Source organism: Motacilla alba, chromosome 4, assembly GCF_015832195.1.
Source record: "Motacilla alba alba isolate MOTALB_02 chromosome 4, Motacilla_alba_V1.0_pri, whole genome shotgun sequence".
Taxonomy (NCBI): Eukaryota; Metazoa; Chordata; class Aves; order Passeriformes; family Motacillidae; genus Motacilla; species Motacilla alba.
In genome coordinates this window covers 66,258,454-66,281,447 of record NC_052019.1, presented here as the reverse complement: position 1 = coordinate 66,281,447, position 22,994 = coordinate 66,258,454, and the positions used below count along the sequence as shown (strand labels likewise).

The following is a 22,994-nucleotide window of genomic DNA, read 5'->3' as shown; positions in this document are numbered from 1 at the left end:
TTTTTCATTTCAAATTTTAGCCTTTCTATTTTTGTTTTTTTTCTCATGATTGTATTTTTTCTTTAATTTTATTTAATTCCTTGAAAGATCATCTCCAGAACTCCTTTCCCAGGTGACTAGAATCATCACCATCCTGCACTCCACTTTTCCTCTTCCTACTAATTCACACCCATAGTGACAAGGTACCAGTTCCTGGTAAGAATATTCCTGATCATCCTCATCAGTCATTAGATTTATCCACCAAGTAAAAGCTTTGAGATTCAGAACTCTTGATTGTGTACAGGTAGTAAGAAGGATGTTGAAGGAAGTGAAGTATGGTAACAGTAACTGTTCTGGAAAATTTCAGTGTGTGGTAACAGCGTGATACTTTTGAATTTAACTCAATTGGAGCATTATTTAATCATTCAGGGCTCAATGGAGGGATAAGAGAGGATTTCTTCAGAGCCGTGGGTGAGGCTCAGAAGGCTACAGCAGCCCCATTGCAACCAAATATTATCTCCTGAATGTTCAGGAAACACCAGTAGTAAAAAGAATAATAAACTAAAGAAGTGTACAAGTAGTTGGAGTGACATATTTTGGGCTCTACCCAGTTCTTGAGTGGTGTTGTGTGAGACTTTTTGCCTCCAAGATATTCCTATTGGTTTGGGATGTGGGAGTTCTGTGCTCTTCTGGAGAGTAAGCTGGAAACCAGGAGGGGATATCAAGTGGCTCTAAAAGGTTGTGTTTATACAACAGAATGGAATATAATTCTCAAGATTAGCTGAGGGCATTTGTAGGTGAGAAGCTACTAAGTAATGGCCCTGACCTGTGAGTGTCACCTTCTTTCCTACCCTGCTTGAAGACAACTGGAAATTAAAATTACTGCTGAGAATAGTTCTGTGAATATTTGTGAAATTCTACTTTTGACATGAAGTATCAGCACACACCGACTGGAGCTCTCCCCTTCAGGTCAGTGGAGACTTTGAGGTGACAGTATTTATAAATAAACATGAGATAATGACAGTATTTATAAAAACTCAGTATTTAAACACATGCAGGTTTACCCTGAAAACTATAAAAGACAATTTTAAAAACAGTTGATTTAATTAGTATTGGGATAAAACAGAATGGTTATGCTGTTATGAACTAACAAAAAATACCTCATCTGCCTTCTGATGTATTCTGCTTAAATTTTGGGCAGGAGAAGAGTAGGCAAAATGCTTTTTTTCCCCTGGTATAAGGCTATCTCTGTGGCGTATTTAAGGCAGCTACCAGGGATTGCTCTTCCTGTGTCTGTAATAATGTGTTAATCCTTTGTGTGACATCTTTGGGGAGTATGGCATAATTAGGGATGGACAACAAAGAGTGCTCTCCATCTGGGAAACTGGTGGCTGCCTAGAACATTGGAATTTATTTTCAGTGCCACTTGGGAGACTGCAAAAGGCATTCATTTTAAAAGTAGACCAGGGCAATTACCACTACATTTATGTTAGAGGTTAACATTAGTGTTATTTCCTCTATTGCCAGGCTTTTACAGAATGTTATGCCCCACTGCTTTTATTAGATTCAAGCAATGGATGAAATAAGTGTTATTAACCTCTAACACTTGCAGAAATTAGTCTTAAGGAAAACAGAGACAAAGCCAGTCAGCTCTTTTTCCCTGATTGTTGGTTGAGGTGCCATAAAACTTTGCAGATTTAATAGTTATTTCATCATGTATCCCTGAAATAGAAATGATGGGAAGCAAAGTAAGAAAACAAAAGTCAGTAAAATGCTTGCAGATTTTCTTAAGTAATTGAAAATTTACATAAAATAGAACAATAGTGGATTTTACTGAGTATGAGGTCACTTGAATTAAAGAAGCTCACTAATGTGAGCCTCAGCAGAAAATATTCACCAACTATATTTCATTGACATCATATTTGGAGCTGAAAACATTTTAGGTGCTTTGCTTTGTGGTTGCACACAGGACCTCAATGTTAGTTAAAACAATGCCGAGCCCCGTTGCTTGGTACGGTCAGTGAATGGCTGCAGCATCACCAGAAATAGGAACTGAAGAGGTTCCCATGCTGTCCAGATTTAGCAGGAGTGCCTATCCTATCATCCTCAGACAGAGAGATCACCAGAGGATGAAGAAATATGCCTGGATATCCTGGGATATGGATTCCTGAGGGCACTTCCTAGGCTGCTCAGAAACCTCATATATTCCTGGCCATGCATGCACAGCACTCTCTTCCTGCTCCTCACCTGGATAGCTTAAATGATTAATGAGTTTCTTACCACACTGTTATGAAGTTAATTTGATGAATTATGGAAATGAGGGAGATTGAAGGCTGACATACAGAAGTTGTAAAATTGTGTATGACCGTGGATTTTTCTGAGCCCAGTTGTCCTATGATTTAAAATACAGTGGTGGATTGGCAAACTGTCCTGAATTTAAACTTAAGTTCTTCAATTTGAAGTCCTTTCAACTGCAGATAAAACTACAGAAAATGTTTATATGCTTTTATTTATTTTATTTCTAATCTTTTTCATGTGGCAGCATGAAAAAAGTGTCTTTTTCATGTGGCAGCACAGCCTTTGCCCTCCATCTTTCCTCCCCCAGTTAGGGCTGTTGATTAGGATGTAACTTTTAGTTATATTCTACTTCCTCCCACCTGAGCTAAATGTTTACCTTGGAGCTCTTTGAAATATACCATGTTTGATCAATATACTTAATTTCTTGATAAGGTTTTTGTACAATGACCTGCGAAACAGTGGGGAGGAATGAAATGTTTTTGAGGGGAGAAAAAGAAAGTGTTGTTTTAAAGGAACAAGCATTGTCGGGAAGAAGTACAAATAAGTGAACAGATGTAGTGGAGAATTGGTGTTTTCTTCTAAAAGCTGATATAATCTACCTTACAGAGATATCCAAGTACTCAAAAATGTTGGAAATTGAACTGATGATCTCATTGCTCTTTCCTATCTCTAATTACTTCAAGATTATTTTATTTTATTCCATATTGGAACGTATTAAATTATTGTAACTAATTGCTGGTGATAAAGATCGGTGTCATTGCTTGAAATTTAACATCTATGTTACATGCATGTGGTTAAAAAAATAGAAAATAATGCTTTTAAAGATGACATTAAAGGGCTCTGTAAGTCTCTTGTAGTGTAACTTCTGTAGGAGAGAGCATGCCCTTGAAGCATCACTTCCGTAAACACTTCTTTAATATTGCTGAAGCTCAGACAGTAAATGCTGCCATTTTCTAAACATCTAAAATATTCAGTGACCCAGCTAATTTACTTTCAGAACATTCAGGCTTTTACTCACTTTTTAAACTATCCCTTCAATAGCTTAATTGAGTATTTTAAGCCAATAAATAACCCTTCAACATTTCTGTCTGGAGCTCAGTCAGTATCCAAAACAAGCTTGTCATTAATGAACACTTTCTCAAACAAAAGAGAGGAAGGCAGCAGATCTGAATTGTGGCCGTTGTTTGGTTCCCTTATTCTAAACACATTAGTACACTGTATTTCCCCACTTATATAGGCTTTTGTACGGTGAGCATGTGACTGTTCAAATGTCCCAGCGGGGCACCCAGAGACTGCAAAAAGGAAAAAGAAAAAAGAGGAAAAAAAAGAAAAGAAAGAAGAAAGAAAAGGAAAATTGTTTGGAACAATTTGCATTAGTTCAAGGGCAATGTTAAGCATTTTACAGCTGGTTTATTGCTATTCTTGTGCTGTTTAAACTGTCTTTCATGTCAAAAGTCCTTTCCTGCTTACAAATCATCAGGAAGAATTGCGGCCACCACGCTGTTCGCCTAAGCTCCTCCAGGGGTTCTGGCTCTTTGATCACAGATATCGTTTGCAATTGAGTTAAAAATAGGGAGCTGCTGAGATAAGCTGAGGCTCTGACAGGAGAGCAGCTTTCCTTTTTCTTCTGGACTTTGTTGGCTCTGGCTGTGCTCTGGGAACACGTAATCTTGGCACAGAGGGAGCGGTGTGGTGGCCTCAGGAGATGCGTTTGAAGGAGTCGGGGAGGTCATTAAAGAGCACAGCCCCTTGAGAGGTCCCTGGGTTCAAAAGCCGCCTTGTAAACTGGAGCCTCACTGCACAAAATAAAGAAATGGAAGCCTGCATCCCTCTTTGGGGCAGATTCAACTCAAAGCCAAGGTTTTGTCACCTCTCAGCTCTCCTGACTGAGGAGAAATGCTGTTTAAAAATGAAGTTAACTTCCTCCCTAATTCCATTAAAACTGTCTAGGAGCCCTGTGCTTATTAAAGTTGATCAAAAATTCTGGTTGACCTTAGATTGCGTTTGAAGTAAGAGGCTCTTTTGTGGGGGAAAATCTCAAGAGCAGTGCATGTGCTTTTCTGCTGAAGGTGAAGACAATTTTCTTAAATAGTCTGAATGTACAACCTGAAGAAGAAAGGACTGCACTGCAAGCGAGGTTCATGCAACCTCCCTAAAGGAAATCAATTTTATTTTTGTGTCATAGCCTTTTTAAAGTTTGCTCCTCCTTTTGGAAACATCCAGGATTCAGAGGTCTTTAATTTAAACAGATGGGTTTTTTTGTCCTTAAAAAAATTCAAATAATATCAGACATAGTCCATGCGGGGACTCCACAGCTCACACACAGACTACATTTATTAATATTATTTACTTGTTTGATTATTTAGCTTAGGAACCTAGGTCATGAACCAGAGGCCTGTTGGGCCAGATGTGAAACCAGAAAAAAGAATAGTGAAAAACCAATTTCTTCTGGCTTTTTGTAACCAACAGTTGAAATAAGGGAGAGGCAGAGCAGCTGTCACAGCACATCAGCAGTCTTTGTTTTTAGCAGTCCTCGTGGCAAAAGAGATGTTTCAGAAGGGATTTGAATGTGGGTGCAGGAGTAGCTTTACAACCGTTTTTTGCAGACCTGAAGCTTATATTTTATTTCATAGAGAAGAGGCAGACAGAAGATGTATAGAAAAGCACAGTGTTGTTACAGCTATGGTGTTTAAAGGATATTGGTGGGGAAAGATTAAAAGGGAGAAGCAGATTTTATTAGTTTGGATAGGTTTTTTGGGGGGAAAAAAAAAATCCCTCACAAGATCTTAAGGGCTTTTGTGTATGGAAGGATTTTTTTTCCAAAAGAGCAATTGGTGTAATGGATGATGTTACTCTTCCCATAAACTGTTTCTTCTTTATAGGGAGGACTTACATGGCCTATCAAATCAGCTACAGATATGATTGTGCTTAATTTTGGGCTCACTTACACACTGATCAGTAATGTTGTCTGATTCGAAGTAATAACTGCATGTTCTTGTTCTCCAAAATAGATGGGGTGGTGGTAGCTGGATCTGTGTTTAATTTGTACACAGTCACATGGTCACATGGCAGCTGTGATCTGACTTAATTAAATAATTTCATAAGAATGTGATATTTTTTAAATCCAGGAAATGGTGAAGTTGGAGAGGAAAGTAAATCAGGCTTGAATGTTATGTGCAGTTGTTCAGCTCTTACAGAGCTGTGTCAGTGTATGTAAGATTAACAGGCCAGAACTTTTACTGCAAGTTTCGTATTTGGGAGTATTTTAGTTATATAAATACTACTGGTAGTAAAGAAAATAACTGGAATCTTTGTGGGGAAAACTTGGGTTGTTTTTTATTTGTTTTTCTTTTTTTCCCCTTTAAAAAAATTTGCAGGGAATATCAGTGTTAATATCTCAGATTCATAGCCAGCATGAAGCACAATTCTAGAGCTCTGCCTTATTTGTACTTTATTGCCTCATTTATTGTTGAATGGACAGAAACTCTTTACAAAACTCATTTTCTTTGTCACTTTTTGTCTTTTTAATTGCCTGACTACTTTTGACCCCAAAACACACCACAAACCTTCCATTTCTTAAGATAGTGCATACTGAAAAAGAAATGCAAGCCTGTGATAATAACTTCTAATAATTGTTAGGAGGAAGAAATTCCACATTTCCAAACAAAATTTTCCAATGACATGAACAGAATGTGATCTGATCTACGTGCAAAGGTCCCTGATGAAACTCAAGTGGGAAACTAGTTTGAGAGTCCTGAGTGCAGAACTGAGGCAACGTGTCACCATTGCAAAGGTGACACAGAAACATGTCAAATGTATAATGAATAAATAGACAACAATATTTATTGCTCTTTAACATAAAACATAATATTGTAAGTGCTCATAACAAGTCACCACAATTGCATATTGTTGGCAATGTTAGAGCATTCATTAGGCTGAGTTATCATATGGCTGATGCTAATTATACAGCTCATTTGCTAATTAGTTGTGAGTCCTTCTGGAACTTAAAATGGGGCTATTGCAATTTGTATTAGAAGGTTGCTGAACTGCGTGATGTGAGTCGTGGTTGCTTGTTTCTAAGACAAAAGTAAGCATAATTTCTCCTCTCCCGCTTTAAAAAGCTTTTCTTGAACTTGGCCTTGCTGATAATCTACTGGTTAGTACGAGCACCTCCAATGGAATGACTTTAACATGATTAAATACACCAGTTCCTAATTGTATTTTCTTTCGCATCTACATTTTTTGCCTTGGTCACTATTTTTCTTAACTCAGTTTCTAGTGTAATGCAAAGTTATGGGTAGAGACATCTGTGGCAGAAATGGCACTGTTTTTATGCTATCCCTTCTACAAAGAGATAGCATAAGAACAATGTCCAGAAGTGTTTTAAATTTCTTCCTGATGATCTGTGCCTTAGGGAGGGAAGACAGGGGAGGGATAGGAAAAAACCTTTGAAGAGAATGGAAAATCCATTTGCACAGATGTCTGGAAAATCAGTTTCCTCCCAAGCTGTCTCAAGACTTTTGAAGAAATCATTATATTACCTTTTAATCCCCTAGTGCCAGCAGTTGCCTGTGTGACCAGACACTGCCAGCGATGGTCTGTGGGTGTCTGTCAGTCTCCCCTCAGTGTCCACATGCTAATTAGATTTGTTCCTGTGGAGAGGCACATTCATGTGAATGTGCATATGCATTTTTTGCTTTTCAAAATTTGACAGACATCACAAATTGCAGGTATTAATAGAATCTGTCAAACAGTATGGGACACTATTTACTTCCTTTTTGGCGCCCAGTGTATCCAGTTCCTATAGTGAGGAAGTACTACTGCAAAAATATTGGCATCTGCATTGCTTGCAATTGTCCATTCACCAAGAAGCTGAGATGCTCAGGTTTCCCATCTTGTTGCAGGAGAGTTGAAACTGAATGTTATCTCAGTATTTTTATAGCACTGGAGTGTGGAGGACTGGGCTGTAGGGGGTATTCGAGGTGCACAAGGAATAATCCTGTGTTTTGCATGCATGTTTATATACTAATTTTCTGTCAGCTAAAGGATTGATAAGGTATTTCATGCTCTCAATACTACTATCAATTATTTACAGCTAAATCTTTGTCCCTTATTTACTTGGGTAACTGTACAAAAGTTGAGAGATTACCCGCCTAATAACATAAAAAACCATTTTCCTCATGTTGTATAAATGATTTATTATTAAACCAGTAAGCTACCAATGTAAGGGTGATACTATGTAATTAATCTGATATCCCACATAGACAATACTGTCTTTGTAGCCTTATTGCTGAGTACACAAACCCATGCAACTCTCTCAGTAACAAGGCTCTGCTTTAATTGCTAACAAAGTCTGGAAAAGTTCTTGTTGAGGATGTGTCTTCATATAAAATGTTTTATTGGGCACCTTTGGGTAGGAAGTGGTGAGCCAGACTGATTGCTTAAGCCTCAGCCACTGAAATCATAATTGTGTGTGTTGGTGACCTGGGGATTAGGATAAGACAGAGAAAGTCCCTCTGTTTTTAAGGTCAAGTTGGTGTTAAGATTTGTTGGAGGAGAGACTATTTTCCCATTGCCAAAATGACATTCCCTCCCCACTTTTTCCTTCCCTCCTTAATGATCCCTGTGTAAGAGTGGTGCAGATTCTCTCTGAGTTTTGTTTCCCTGCCACAGACAAAGATGATGTGCCCGAAGCCAACTGCGTCACCTCTCAAAGCCACTTAAATGTGCACTGTCTCAAAGACGAGAGCAGACGTGGGATAATTGGCTTTCTCCTGGTAGTAAGTAGAGCTGTGTTAAATGCGGGCCTGAGGGGAACCCCTGTTTTGGGTTGTAGTTTATTATTAGGTGAGGAAATTACTGGACACCTCCAGCTGCCATTAATCAGCCGTGGAGTCTGACTGGAGCCAAGCGAGAGGCCTGTGGGTGGATGCCGCTGAATGGCAGGGAAATACAACGAGACAGAGACAAATGTTTTCCAGCTTAGCAGCACTAAACTCTGCCCTTTCACAGTCCTTAACATGCATGTTCAAATTGATTTAGTCTGTTTACCCCCTCAGCCTAGCCATCCATTTCCATTGAAGACTGACAGTTTTATGTGTCGCTACCATGTTATTATGTGTTGCTGTGCTGCCAGTAGCGATAGTGTTTCAGAGGGACTCACTTCCAGACACAAAGGGAGAAGGGGGGCAGGGAGCCCGAGTCACTTAATTCCTTTTTACAGGGTGCAAAACATGTTGAGCATGACACCCGCTCTCTTCCTTTCTCTCATTCTTTTCTCCCTTCCTTTCTTCTCCCACTCCTTCCTTTATTTACTTTTTCATTTATTTGTTGATTTGAGTCAACACATGCCATGGAAAATCCTTAAATGAACTTGCATGCTTGAGAAAGACATCTGTCAGGTGATGTAAGTGTCTGGCTTATTCCTCTTTCCTGTTTAGTTTACAAACATGCCATTCCTTCAGGGCTCTGGTATGCTGGCCGGGAGGCTGCCAGAGGTGGGTGCTGCTCAGGCAAGGAAAAGCTCAGGTAGGGAACCCAGCAGCTTCACCTGGCTCCTGGACATGCTTTAGATCCATCACCACTGCTCTGCTGGCAGGTCAATCTTCTGACGCTGCTAGAAAAGCTGAAATTGTTTATTGTACACATTCCCAAAATGGGCATGTAGGGAGACAGGAGGGAGGAGTTGTTTTTCTGTTTTGCAGGGTTTTTTTGAGGCAGAGAACTCGTTATCTAAAAGCCTGATTTCAGGGCTTGATTCCACTAACACTTCTTGTGCTTGCTCATGCCTTATTCTGCTGTTTTAGGACTGAGAGTCCAGTGAGCAATGATAAAGGTACAGAGGGAGAGCCAAGATGTGGCTCTTTCTGTATTTTATATTGAAATAAAGGAAAAAATTAAGAAAGATGCTTATTGTTTTACTCAAAGGCAGGAAACAATAAAAAATTCAAAGAGAGAGAAGTGGCTGACAGTGAATTTTGAGCATCTCAGTGATTACAAGGGCATGTAGTGACAGGACAAGGGGGAATGGCTTCAAACTGAAAAAGAGTAGGTTAATATTAGATGTTAGAAAGAAATTCTTCCACGTTGAGGGTGGTGAGACACTGATACAGGTTGCCCAGAGAAGTTGTGCATGTCCCATCCCTGGAAGTGGGGCATCCTGGGACAGTGGAAGGTGTCCCTGCCTATGGCAGGGGGTAGAATGAGATGGGCTTCAAGGTCCTTTCCAACCCAGGCCATTATGTGATTCTGTGGTCAGGCTTGTGCTCAGGGCTCACTTAGGTCAGTCTTATGAATTCCTGTGTTCAGAGTTTCAGTGCATTCAGGTGGGTTTTCCTTCTTCTACTTTTAATGATTTCTTGCTGCTTTTCCAACATTTTCTTTCCAGATGGTATGTGAGCACATATGAAATATGTGGTATTTATGTGGAGTTAATTGCATCAAAGGTAGCCTGCAACATCCTCTGAACAAAGGTTGCCATTCAATAAGGAGGATTATTTGGGCTTCTCTCGCATTGCCTGACTTTGTAAACTGTTTCAGTAATCATAATCCACAGTGCTATGTATACAGATTTGAAACAAAACAGTTTTATTGATAGAAATCTCCTTTTGTGGGGTTAGGGGAGAAATGAAGGCAGGTGCTGGAGAAGGAGGTGCTATAAAAAAGATTTTGTTTTGATGGATACAGACATTCTCCATACCACACTTGTTTATTCTTTTCAAAAATGACATTTTTACTCTGCTCACCACTTGCATTGTTGCAGGACCTGTGGTTTAAAGTGGGTTTCCCTGAATACTCTTTGCCTGAGGTCATATCTGTGCGCAGGTAGTGGAGTCATTGTTCACCAAACCTGGCTGTGTGGCTCTGGAGAAGAACACTGAGGAAGATGGGGATGTGGCCTATGAAAGTTAAGGCCCTAATGCCATAAACACTGATGGGTAAGGTCAGGAAAAGCTCAGAGCTCTGGGGTTTGCCAGCTCTTTTCCCTGTAGTGGAACCCCCATTGTTCTCCTCCTTAATGGCTACTTTGGTGATAATTTTTTGTGTGCCAGGACATCCATCAGGCCCTAATCCCTCCTTAAAGTGGGCAGGCACAGTCACCAGTCCCTCCCATCTTTTGTGGGGTCTTAGCCAAGTGAAGTGGGAGCCTCTGTCCTGTCTCTACTTCCACTGGAATATTGCCATGATATGCATTGAAAAGAATTATAATATTTTGTTCTTGATGGACATATCTAACTCTTAGACTAATTTTTCATATAATTGCCAAACATCATCATTGTTTCTTCATTAAATTTAAAAAAACAAGATTATATATATGTATAGACACTTCTTTTTTGAAAAAACATGCCTGTTTAGTAATATATGAATAGAGCCTGCACTATTTAAATATATAAATTGTTCCTGTAAACAAAGCTAAGGATTTATTTTCAGTTGCTTTCCAGTCAAAAGGATATGATAATGCTTAATATCCTAGCTGTAGAGTCTACAAAAATTTGCCCACATGCTGAGATTTGCCCACATGAGCTGATGAAATGGTGCTATAGAAACAGTTTCATCACATTTAATTTAAAAGTTGCCTTTTCTGAAGTGGAAAAGTCAAGCAAAGTGTCACCAACATTTTCCAGCATAACAGCAGGAATGGAATATATCAAAGTCAGTAATTATCATTGTATTGCTAAATGCTCAGTGCCCAGGAAATTTAAATCATGGGCTTTTCTTAACTTTCCTATACCTTCAGCTTCTTCCTGCAAACACACAGGTCACTGCATGCTATCATGCTAGAAATAAGTATATCTTTATCCAATGTAAACCAAATTTTTGGTGACTTACATGTAAAATTGCCTTCCCCAGTGAATTTTAAATAGCTGGCCTATACATCCTTTTCATTCAGCTGTTTTTCCTTCTGGAGGTACTTAAATAATATCTTGAGGGTGTTTCCTCTTAATGAGGTAATAATACCCATATCCTGGGCTAAATAAACTTGAGGCCAAAGGCCTAGGTGTTTATTAGCCGAGGATGTGGTTATTAAGAAATTTAACAGGAAGCACCCTCGAGTTATTATTTTACTGACATTTCTAATGATTATGCGTTTGAGAAATAATTGGTTGAAAAATAATACTTATACTTTTAAGAGGGCAGGTGAAGGAGAAGATAATTTATAGGTCTGCTCTTGGCAAATAAAGATTCTGTCAGTCTGGTACCTTCCCCAGTGGGTAGTGATACCAGAGGGAGGAGGATCTGTTGTTGCCTTGGGCACCTGAGGTCAGCATTAATGCAAGAAAGCCATGCAAGTTCTGCTTTTCAATTCAAAGAGCTGGTCTGTGCATCCTTTTAAGAGACTGCTCTTTTTTGTCAACAACAGAGGTAGCAAGAGCACATGAATTTGTGAAGTTTGTGTGTTGCTAGCTCTAATAAGTGACAATTGGCATCCTAATCCTCTTTACTAAGGGAGTTTTTCCCCTAAAGGAGCAATAATAACGAGCTTAGCACTTAGAAAAACTGGTTCTCTTCTCTGGATCTTAACTAGTTTTGCAGAGGTAGACAGGGGAACGGAGACAAAGGTAACTTAAAGAGCATGCCAAGATCCTGTCATGAGTAAACAGCAGTTTGGAGAAGACTCTGGGTCTGGTGTTCCAGTTGTGTTGCTTCCTCTGCTTTGTAATACCTCCGCACTGCAAATATTTGTGCTGCATGAGTAGATTCAGAGACCTTGGCTGCACTTGCCAGGCTCCTACCACCGTGGATAGTGTTTCATTTACAGGGCTTTCCACTTTGTGTGGTGCAAATGCTGGCAGGGTGCAGACGTTCTGATGAGAATGTGCAAACTGCTCCCAAACTCAGAGCTGAGCACAGATGTAGGTGTTTGTGAGGCTGGCTGCTCAGACAGATCAGATTATGCTGCTTAGCTTCACTCCTATGAAATCAACTCCAACATAAAATCCCACCAACTTTCCCTTTATTGCTATAGAACAGGAACTTAGTGGATTTAAACCTAAAAAAAAAGAAAAGAAAAGAAAAGAAAAAAGGTGATTCAGGGAGCTGACAAGTCTCCACTTTTCTTTGTAGCAAAATATTTTCAGGGTAATGAGCATCTGTGGGCCGAAAATTTTACCAAGCTTGACACACCCTATGAAAAATACAGCAGTGACAAAGAGCTTTGCTGACAGCTTGTTTAAGTTGAATGTAGGATGCAAAGTTCCCCATGTCAGCACAAAGCCACAATGGCTACTTATGTTTTGCCTACAGTTAACAGAACAAACACCTTAATAGGCAAAGAAGACACAAACAGATGTTCTAATTGCACATCTGTGTGAAACTGATATTTGCTAGTTCCACTGTAGCTTGACCTCTGCACCTTGGGAAGTTGAAGTCCCACAGGATTTGAATGATTTATTGATCAGGGTGCAATGAATATTGGAGAAAAAAAAAGCTGCATTTCTATGAAATTAAATACATCCTCATTCTGTGTAGCACTAATTCCCGTTTGAAGGGAATTCACTCTGTGCTTTAATCAGAGTGGAGATATCAATGTTGTTCACCGTATCCTTGAATAAATGGGAGGAAAGATGAAATATGCAGAGGATATTATTTTGGGCAACAGGATAAATGTGGAAATAAAGAACTTGGTGCCAGTAGCTAAATATTTCTCTTTAGGCTTCTGAAAAGGATTTTGTGAGATGGACCAAAGAAAAGCCAATGGCAACTCCCCCTTTTTTTAGCAAGCTAAAAAGCTCCTCATGCTCTACACTGAAGATTAATTTCGTTTCACAGTTCATTATCCAGAAATTAGACAAAAAATTTTTCAAAATGAAGCTTTTTCATAACTAAAGTTTAGTATTGACAGGTTTTCATGATGTTTTGGAAACAGTAAATAATGAGTATCAAGTGACTTTAGGACCACCTGTAACACAGAAGACTGCAAAATAATATCCTTACCTCTATACTGGGAAACTGGACATAGTAGGTTTGTATTACATTTAAAAAAATTTACTTCTTATAGATTGTTTGATTACACTGGTTTTGGTAGTTCTGTCTTTGGCATGGAACTCACTGGTGTGTGGTGCTTTGAGTGTTGTAGCTGTTCCACTGAAGTCAATATTTCTGTCAGACATGTGAAGACTCCAGTCCCAAGCCCAGTGCTGTTTTTTTTCCTTATGTTTTCCACCAAGTTGCCTCTTGTTCCTGCCAACAACAGTTACACTGTGCTGAACTGAAGTACAGCAAATCTGTGTTTTAAAATGCACTAATTTTTCTATCCAGCTGTCTCAAATCAGTGCAGAGGATTAAAAAAATGGCATTACAGCTTGATCCATTCAACCTGTTTTGTGGGGTTTGTTGGTTGTATTTGTTTTGTTTTTTCATAAGTCTCAAAAGAACCTAAAGTTTATTTTGCTCAACGGAAGTGAGATTGAGGAAGGCACCGAGTCCACTACTATATGCTGTGGTAATGTATGTAAAATACAAAGCAAATATACAAGATCAGTAAGAAGACACATATTCATGCAGATATAATGTGCATAATTCTCTCAGGATGACTCCATTAATGATAGGGGCATTACTTAGCACAGCATTTTCCTCTTTAATATTATTTTAATATAATTTTTGTACCTCCTTTTTATGTCACCCATGGTCCTTTATGGCTTCTGAAGTATTTTGTGGCACACAGAAATGCTTGAATGAAGAGACAAATCTTTCATATGTCTTTGCAGCCCTAACATGGGAGTTCTGAATTTCTATTTATCTTTTATTAAGGCTGGTATGAGGGCATCATCTTCCAGGTGTTTTCAGTTAACTCTTTGGTGTACAGCAAACACATGTCATGCATGCTGTGTATTGTGTTTGTGCATTATCTAGAGCTATTGAAAGATAGTATTTACTGAGGAAATAATTTAGGAGTTCATATATATGATTTCAAAAGCCCCATTTCCCTTTCCCTACAGGTGATTTATATGTAAATGTCAAATTTCAAATATACGACTCCCAAAAAGGCAGCCACAGAACACAGACTGTGGCCATAACACAACTCCAGTGTCAAGGAAAGGCTGTATTTTAGGACTTTGATGCCATTGTCATGAAATATGACTTGATTTTGGTAAGAGCAGCTCCAGGATTACTCAAGACAATTGTACTTTCCAATGTACAACAGTTTAAAAGGTCAACAGCTTTTTTTTTTTTTTTTTATGTACCATTTATACTGACCAATGAGATGATATTTTTGTCTGTATGTGTGAGGGAAAACAAAGAGTTGCTCTGAGTTTGTGGGACGAAAATGATGCACACACTGAATTTCACCTCATGTGGGCATTGACAGTGTGAGGAGCTTGCTGTAAACACAGTGCAAGTCTTATCTTGCTCTGTATTCTTATAGATAATTTTTGCAGCCTAGCAAGGACAAGGGTATTCCCTGAAACCTGTACTAATGAAACGATGAAATCAGATGCAGTGAAAATCAAACCTCTTCATTACTGTGGTCAACAAGAGTCTGTAGCTGGTCACTACTTGACAGCTCTTAAGATCCTCAAAAAATAACAGTGAGATTGATCTTGTAGTAAAAGATACAAGACAACTTATAGGGACGTTAAAAAAAAATTAAATGTCTTCAATTTATGTAGTCTGGAAAAGGTAAAAGAGATAATGTCAATTTTAATTACTGTTTTCTTCTGAACACAAGGAATAGGCCAAAGGGCATGAATGGAAATTAAAGAAAAATGGAAAACAGATGTTAGGAAGCATGCTACAGGAACTGGAATACAGGCAGCACTGTACATAGTTTACCAAAAAGAAAAGGGGCCTTATGAGTTATTTTGTCCCATTTTAAACAACATCATCTTGTGATCTGTTTCACAACAACATTATTACTAAATCAAGGCCTCATTGACAGTAACTGCTGCAGTGTTGCCAGGATTTAAAATTCTTCCTTGTCCAGCTTTTATAAGACATCTTTGAAATATGGGTCAAGCAAAATTGGTTGCTGAAAGATAGCTGCATAAATTCATAGCCTGACATCCAAAAGTGCTAGTCACCAAAACCACCATATATTTCAGGGAATACCAGTTGAATACTTGCCATTTTGGAAAAGGTTGACATTGATTTAAATGCTTCAGTATGGGATTAGAAGCCTAATTTTAGTAAGCGCTTTGAAATAAATAATGTCAATATTTATGATGACATATTGCAAAGTGCTGTTGCTTTGTTTTAGAGGCTTTCATCTGGATAGGAAATCTTTTAGTCCAGGCAGAATTTCTTTCACTCTACAGCAGACTTCTCAAAGCTGAAGGAGCTGATTAGGAAATGGTGCTGACATGCAGCAGGGAGGTTTCAAACTTTGAAATCAGAAAGACTTTAAGTCACACTAAACCAAAGACTGTGTGAAACACAAACACCAAGTGGTAGTCCTGGCAATTAATCCTAGAATTCATGCTTCGTTTTGAAATTAATTTTTTTCCCCTCCAACCCTGCCCCATGAGGTTTTTGTGTTATGGAACATCATGGCAGTTCTCAGAACGGCCTTCATAGGAAAGGCTGCTTCAAAGGAGAGGGGAAAAAAAGGCTGAATGGTTACTTGCAAGCATGTTAACATAAGCTCAGTCATCCCTAGGCTTCCAGCACCATGAGGGGAGAAGGTAATGAGGTCATGGGTTGTTTTTTTTAGGTTCTGAAGACTGACTTTGAGAACCAAGGAAAAGTAAATAAAGGATTATTTATTAAATGAAGAAAGGATTACCCATTACAGGATAAATCTTGCTTGCCTTACGTGTACAAACAGTTCTCATTGACTATGAACAAGTCAAATACTTACACAGGGCATTTATAACTTTTATGTAACCTTATAAAGCCACACATATTATTCTATGTCCTGGACTTAAACAGCATACAGAAATTAGCCAGTTAGGTGTACAGTAAAAAAAGCAACCTCATTTTTTACTGCAGATCTCTCCAATGATGGAATTAAACAAGAAAACATCTTATCTGTAAAAATATCCAGGCGACTAAGCAAGTTTCACTGGAGAGTCTCAATTGCTGTGAGAACAGAGTGGCTGGGAAAAGGAAAGGAGGAGGATGCGAAGCCTGGAAGCATTTGGAAGGTATTTAAGTGGAAAGTTTCTCCTCCTCCTGCACATTCCTGAGAGTCTCAGAGCACTGGGCAGGGCTAGTCCTGGGACACTCCTTGCTGGATAACGGAAACCTTTATTATGCTGCAGATTAATTTCAGAGTCATTTTCTTCTGGACCACCAGCTGTAGTTACTCAAGGCAGATTAACCAGAACATGATTGGTTTTAGCCCCTACCCAGCAGTGTGAGCTAAATACCAAGTTACAGAGAAGCGTTAGCTGCTGACTTGGTGACTACATGGCATTTGGGTGTTCTGCTCCTGCCTCAGCTTCCCTGACATCTGTACATGGCATGTTTGTATTCAGTGGCCATTTGTGCCTTAATATGTGGCACTTGGGGACATGGCTTGGTGCTGGACTTGGCAGTGCAGGGTTAACAGTTGGACTTGATGGTCTGAGAGGTCTTTTCCAACCTAAATGATTCTAGGTCTGGTACTGAGTCACTTGGCAGTTTGTGCAGCCTTTAGCTGATGTTATGCTCTGTACACTAGATACAAAAACTTTTCTCATCATCTTTCATCCTCACTGATTCAGTTGGAAATCACTCTGCTGTATGTTTCCCATAGTTTATCTCGGGAATGCGTAGATAATGACCTCTCATTAAAAGAGAAGGAAACATTTAGCCTCCTATTTTAATTTTTTTCAGAGGAACAGCTGAATCCAAAGGGAAGATTTGGATGTTTTCCCTTCTTTGAAAAGTCAGCTACAGAAATTGAGGAAAGCAGACTTGAATCACCACTGGACAAGTGCTTTCAGTGCTGCTCTGGAGTAATTCACAGACATTCTTCTCCCTGTGGTGAAATATTTGGAAATCCCTTTTTTTTTCATCTGAATGGCAAATGCCAAAACCTCACTGTTTTTTGTGAGGAATTCTTGTCTTCTGGCCAGTTCAGTTAGCTTCACAGCAAGAACCGGGAAATTAAGTCTATGGCAAAGGGAGGATTTCCACATTCATGGGGAAGCAGGCAGCAGCTGCTTTCAGTCATTTGACCTCCTGTAGCTCTGAGATATCAGACATTAGAATCATGACACTATACAGAAAGTTATCAAATCAACTAATTCCTCAGGGATTTGACCATTATCTCTAATTTTTCTCTGAAGATGATTTAGTTAAGCTTAGACATTCATCATGCAACTTAAGTTTATGCCAGGAAATTTTCACAGCAGCTATCAAGTACTCCATGCTAACATTAAAAAAAAAAAAAAAGCCAAATGATGAATTCTCTCAATTCCATGCTGAAGAGTATTTCCTTTCTTAATCAGAGTACATATTGCTATGGTCTAACCTGTCAGCCATAATCTGAGTTCTGTCTTCAGCTTGACCTGTGTAGTACCTTTTGCTGGTTCTGTTTCACATTAACTCAGTGATAGAGCAGTTTTTATCCAGCTGAAATATTTGTCTGAGCTTTTCCTTGTGTCTTGTGCATGACAGCTACAGTCCTCCCTTAAGCAGTTCCTCCAGAGTATGGTTGCCAACTCTGCATGCCTAGAACATAGTTTTGAGTGCTTCTCCTTTCCCTCCATGTCCTTCTTGTCCTCAGTCTGAAGGCCCCTCCTTCCACCTCTGCTGGTCAGTTTCGTGATGTCTCCATCCAGTCTATCAATCCCTATTGACAATCTCATTTTTTCCAACAAGCTCATCTCACATATCCAGGGGGAATGGCAATCCCATATTCTTCTCCAATGCTGTCCTTCAAACTCCTCTTCACCAGTTCTTCTGCTGGGGAAGGATGATGATGTGCATGTGACTTCAGGATGGTTTCACCATTTTTTGGGTTCTTTTCGCTGTCCAGATATTGCTTTTCTCCCACAGCTCCTCTTCCTGTGCATAAATTGGGAGTGAGTTAAGAGCTTTGCCATACCCACACCAATTGAATGTGAATTCAGCCATGGCTCAGGATTAGGGGTCACCTATCAGGAATCTTTCCTGGAGTCGTGAAATCTTCCATGGAAACAAGAAAATTTTTTTTACTCTTCGACTCATTACAGACTGTAAAGACTGGATATTCAGCTTGGTACTATGCAGGTCTGGGTCGCAAGCAGTGTGGATTATTTGACCCAGTTTGAGGCCACAACTTTAGCTGCAGTTCAGAACATGAAAACTACTTTCTACCGGATTGTGATATTTTTGACTTCATCACTTGAATTACAATGATTTCTTGTTGTGCCTGAGCAGAGTCCACAAACTCTGCAATTTACTGCTTCCTGCAACAGTCTGACACAGTCCCCTGTGGGAGAAAAATAAGTTAAATAGAGAACTTTTTCCTCTCAAAGAATTATATTGATCTTGCAGATGCTGAGTTGACTTACAGAGTTTTTCCTTAGAGTGCTTGGCTGCTGATTCACTTAAGAGTAAATATAAGAGCCCTATCATCTTTTTTCCCTTTAAGCCTAAGCATTATAATCTCTGTCAGTCAGTGTCATGCAGTTTTTCTTTTAAAGATGAAATTAAATAATATGAAACAGCTCTTCAATGTTTACTAAATTCTGTGATTTCCCAGCTATAACTATCTAATTTCTCTCCAAAACCTGTGGTTTATATGCAGCCTGAATTTCAAGTGCAATATATAGAAAATATAAATATTTAAATTTGAGATATGGTTTACACTGTTCTTTCCTGGAGTGTTTTTCCTTGTTTCAAAAACCACAAGAGTGAAGCTCAAGTAGCCTACTTGGGAGAGAAAATTCATCATGTGTCTACTCCAAGGCTCTTGTGTTGTTTAAGGGCTAGCTAGACTGTGGTAAATAATCCACAGACCCTCACAGGAGGCAATGCCGGCACACATTCCTTCTGGAAGAGCACAGGCTTGCGTCTTTTGGTATCCTCCTCCTTCTTTTACCCCTTTTCTCTGAGATGGGAATGAAGAGGTTCTTTGGTCTCTGCAGACTTCTGTGATGTTTATTTGACACAGACCTTTATAGTTTGAATTCAGTTTGACTGGGCCCCTTGAGGTTGGTTTCCACATTCTGCTACAATCTGTTCCTCCCTGCAGACTGTAACCTAAGTTTCCAAAATGAGGAAGGCTTTTGGTATGTGAAGAGTGAATCTCTATGTCAGGATGTACGTAGATATCTATATAGATGTATGTAAATGATATGCAAAGAGTATGCGCCCAGCTGCTGGACCTCAGCCAGGGAGCAGGCAGTGATTTTTCTCCCTGGGGACAGCCTTGTGGTCATCACCAGAGGTGCATACCAGTGCTAAGGTGATTCTATACTATTGGCAGCTTTGCCAAAATACACCAAAACCAAGTAACCTTTGCTTTTGTTCTGCAGAGTTCCTGTGACTGACAATGACTCTGACAGGCAACTGGTGTTTCCACAGAAGCTATGTTTAGAGCAAATTATTTTAACTCCCCTTAGTAAATAAAGAAGGGGAAAATACTAATCTCTGACACTGCATTTTACAGATAATTGATTTTTAAAAATGACTTTGCTTTCTCATTTATGGTCAGGAAGCAATAAAACCACCCCCACAGTTCAGTTGAGAAATTCACCACAGAGATATTGCAAGTAGAGAGAGCCAGGAAAAGAGTTGAGTGTAAAATACTTTTAAAACCAGGCATCACATTTCTCTATAATGGTGGATAACCTCAATAACTTTCCCTTCCCTCTCAGAGCACAAAGGATATCATACTCATGAGAATTACACCTCAGCCCTTCAGATGCTGCTGACCCTGTTATACAGCTTAATCAGAGATGAGATTTGTCTGAACGAACTTGCTGCAGGCAGCCACGGGGCATTACTCTGGAAACAGCTTTCCCAAGTCTATCCCATACTTCCCAGCGATGTTACTAAATTTTTGATGTGTTTCCCCTATGGATTTTAGTGGCTGCAGGTGCTTATGGGATACTGTGACGCAGCAAAAATTTGCAATTTCTTTTTTAGACCAGGTGGAAGTGTTCTTCAGGTTGTGTTGCTTTCAGAAGGAGCCTTTTGCTGCTTAGAAAAATTAGTTGGTACTTGTATTACATGAGTTTTGCAGTTTTCTCTGTGGCACCTTATCCAAGTTACTGGGGCAACTGTGGCCTGAGAGCCGTCTGCCTTATGGATGGGCTAATAATGTGAGCATTAAAGAGGCGTGCTGGGGTCAGAGGTTGGCTGATGTTTGTTTAATTGAGTCCTGTGGCACAAGCTGGAAAACCCTCAGCAGGGAGCATTGTCATTCAGGGCACAAAACAATCCTGGAATAGGTCAAATAATTTGAGTCTGACCCTCCTGCATCTGGTGGGGCTTTAGGGTTTGGTGCGCAGTGATTTTAAGCTGCTTTTTCAATTTCCTGATCCTAAACATGCTAAATCTATTCTTGTGCAATACTGAAACACAAAGTCCAGGCCCTATCACGTAAGATAGCTACTACTGGGTTTCTATTTTTGAATTATAATAAGATAGATTCTGCAGTGCTTTAGCATTTCCCTTCACATCCAGTTTAGGGGGGGGGGGGAGAAAAAAGAAGGTAAAATATGATTAAGAAGTTTTCTTTAGTTTAAAACAATTCTGTTCCTGAATGAGATGGTTGGCACAAATCACTGATGGACATGAATGCAGAACGATGTGCTGAGTTTGCAGTGCGAGCTGAAATGGAAGCAGATATTCCTGGACAGAGAGATGGGAATTTCCCAATGTGCGCATAGTGCCAGTGTGTGCCAGGAACAGCAGAAGATCTTTAATGCACAGAAGGGATTTAATGACTTAATGAACCTGCTGTACTGAATCAGTCAAAACCCAGCAAGTAAAGGTTTTAGAAAAACATGCTGACTTCTGGCAAGAAGTGCTTATTTACTGGATTTCACTTATTTTATGGGCCCTGATAGATCATTACTTTCACATTATATATAAGGATAATTACCAGAATTTCAGTGAAGTAGCTGCCTCTTTATTTTCTGGGAAACGATCATGTATATACAGAAAAAAGTGCTTATTTATACACATGAATTCCCTCAGAATACCCAAAAGCCTGAGGATGTTTTACCCAAGTGCTCTCCCTGTTGAAATTTAATTTCATTAATAAATGAATATACTGTTGGCTATACCATCCAGGAGAAGATTAATAATGATAATTGTGAGAAAAAAGCAGAAGTGTTTTAATGTATCATAAAGTTCAGACCCAAGTAATCTCCAACAACATCTTAGCATAAGTAAGGCTGCATATAAAAATGGGTTTGAAATTCTGCACATCCTCCCCCTGCATATGGCAGAATAGATTCCTCATTTCCATTGAGCTGGGACAATTTATAGCATCTGGCAGCTCAGCTATGCACATTTTAAATGTATGGATTCGGGAGGGCATATTATTTTAAAAACATGCAAAGCATTGTTTTCAGAGAAAAGGAAGCAAAAGTTATGGATTGCAAAAAAGTCGGGCATGCCTCTGTTTCAGTTTTAGAAACCTGGCCTATATTCCTGAAGTGGTTTGGAACCACAGGCCAACTTCCAAGGGGAACACCCTGCTCCCCATGGGGAAGGATTTATGATTTTATTCAGGATGAATGAAACGTGATGATTTTGGCTGGAGTTCAGCAAACAGAAGAGGGGAGCAGAGTCTCCGTTCATTTAGACCCCTGCCTGTTGTTAGTGAAGTTTTAATGACAAAGAACAAAGGCAGAACGTGGGCTGCAGAATGGGAACTGTGTGCTTTGTAAAAATGGCCAAAAATCAAATTGCTTCCGTGAGCAGGAGCTGCTGGTGCTGGCAGAGCTCTGAAAAACAAGGCTGCGGCTGAAAACAACAGCAGATTCTGAGAGCCCCTGTTAGGGACCTTCCTTCCAGACCCTGAGTTCGTGTTCTCTCTGACCTACTGAAATGATCTGTTACAATACAGTGTGAACTCAACCTTTGGAAATAGAAGCAGCCAGTAGTGTTTCCAAAATCTGTGGATGTGCAGACATGTAGCTGTATTCCCGGAATATGCAGGAACTTTTCACCCCCTGAGCTGTACAAATGGACATCTGTGCATTTTGAGGGAAGCTGCTTGACATGGAATTTTTAAAACCTAAGTAAAGTTCACAGTATCCAGTCATTTGAAGGAAATGCTTTCCACTGTTCCTTCTTGCTGATAGTTTAGGGTTATCTAACACATGGCAACTTTCCTTTAATAAGAGCAGTGTGTGTGTGTGGGGAGAATCCCTATCTGAAAGAAGCAGCGCTGAGCCAGATCCCTGGCTTGCATCCATTGCCTTGCACGAGGGAATTCCTCAGTACCCCTGAGCTTCAGGAGCCTGGCCCCTGCAGCATCCTCTTGCTGTGCCTTCCATGGGGGAGCCCACTCGGGATGTAGCTGAGGCTGGCCGGGAGGGAGGCTTAAATCGTCTGTAAACTCTGGCAAGCCCCAGCTGCTGCAGCAACCCTCGGGAGGATGTTGCAGCTGAAGACAATTTTGAACAGTCTGAATCAGCTCCAAGCTGCTGAGTGGGGTCCCTGCAGTCCCCTGGCTGGGATGGAAAGTCCGGAGATTCTTGCGGATCCTCATCTGGCTGTGGGAGGTGGTGACCAAGTATCTGCACTGAAATACGCCCTCAGTACCTTCAGAAGAGAGATATGGGCCTTGCTGGGTGGGAGCAAGGCCCCTGCCTGTCATCTAAACATATCTGCATCCTGTAAGCAAG

The 22,994-nt window shown here is 39.8% G+C and overlaps 1 long non-coding RNA gene across 3 annotated transcripts in view; it reads left to right on the top strand.

Moving 5' to 3' along the window:
- Positions 1–436: 436 nt before the first annotated feature.
- Positions 437–22,994, top strand: part of LOC119700610 — a 71,909-nt gene continuing 49,351 nt past the window's right edge. For all 3 annotated transcript variants that reach the window (XR_005256828.1, XR_005256829.1, XR_005256827.1), the window contains exon 1: positions 437–948. This is a non-coding gene — a long non-coding RNA (uncharacterized LOC119700610). The remainder of the gene's footprint in view (positions 949–22,994) is intronic.